We start from the raw sequence: 1,091 nt of genomic DNA, 5'->3' as shown, positions 1-1,091 counted from the left end.
CGATACTGCACAGCCAGGTATCGGGTATCGGTATCAGGGCCAAAAAATGGCATCGGCGCAACACTAATCTAAACCCAGACTGTTCAATGAGGACGTTCCTGAGTAACAACCAGACTTTAGACTTTATCTAAGCTTAAATCATTGGAACGCTCCTCGCCAAAATGACCCTCATTACCCGCAACCTCATCCCAGAACGTTCTGATGACCCTCAGCGTGTCAGGTTGATGTGGACCATAAACACGGCTCCATTTTCTCGGTTTAAAGGTTTGTTGGCGTCCAATCCAAGCTTTATGTTTAAGCCGATGTAGGTACCAGATCTGCTCGGGGCCCCGTCCCCTTCTTTTGACATCAACATATGGCAACTCCACTCGGACAAACTATTGCACACGTTTCTTTAAAGTCGTAGGTAAATCATATTTAAATGTCCAATCATTCTGGCTTAAACATGTATATAAATGTACTTGTAGAAGCAGTTTTATTGTCTTATATCAGATCAGAATCAGAAATCAGAATCAGAATATATCCTTACACATGGCCCTATACTTACGTAGCAACAAAACAGTACATGTTGAAGTTCAAGTATGAGTCTTAGCAATAATAAAGTCCCTAATGCCTTATTCGAGGAGGTTTGGCGTAAACAGAGAACATCTGTATGAACATTCTTTGAGGGTCGGAGTCACTTTGATGCAGACCAGCCCACGTGAATTCCAGTAAGCTTTCGACGTGATATTCCTGTGCATGTGCAGTTACGTAATGCGATGTGGAAACTATAAATGCAAGCCTGAATCGACTGAAGGTTGGGGGATAACAGAATTTTTGACGATGCAATGCTGGATGTATGAAGTGTTTAAGACAGCCGTATGAATTCGGTTTTGTAATTAAATGTGTCCCCCCTCCGGATGATAAAATGTTGAGAATCGTGGCCTTCTTTCTGTCATAAGGGAATTCTACCAATCAGATCATATTGTCCCAATATTTAAAACATTTGTATTTTTAAAAAAATCCTGTCTTAAAATCTGTTTTTTTTTTCCATTATCTTCTGCAGGCCAGTTAGTTCTACGTCAGCCTGAACTCCTAAATTCGGCCAATCA

At 41.0% G+C, this 1,091-nt stretch overlaps 1 protein-coding gene across 1 annotated transcript in view; it reads left to right on the top strand.

The window, feature by feature from the left end:
- The window catches only part of LOC107097535 (kalirin-like), a 70,602-nt gene that overhangs the window by 61,780 nt on the left and 7,731 nt on the right, over positions 1–1,091 (top strand). The gene's annotated exons all lie outside the window — the stretch shown is intronic.

Source organism: Cyprinodon variegatus, unplaced genomic scaffold, assembly GCF_000732505.1.
Source record: "Cyprinodon variegatus isolate N-32 unplaced genomic scaffold, C_variegatus-1.0 Scaffold705, whole genome shotgun sequence".
Classification (NCBI taxonomy): domain Eukaryota; kingdom Metazoa; phylum Chordata; class Actinopteri; order Cyprinodontiformes; family Cyprinodontidae; genus Cyprinodon; species Cyprinodon variegatus.
Note: the sequence above shows the minus strand (reverse complement) of the source record. Positions and strands in the feature narration are given on the sequence as shown.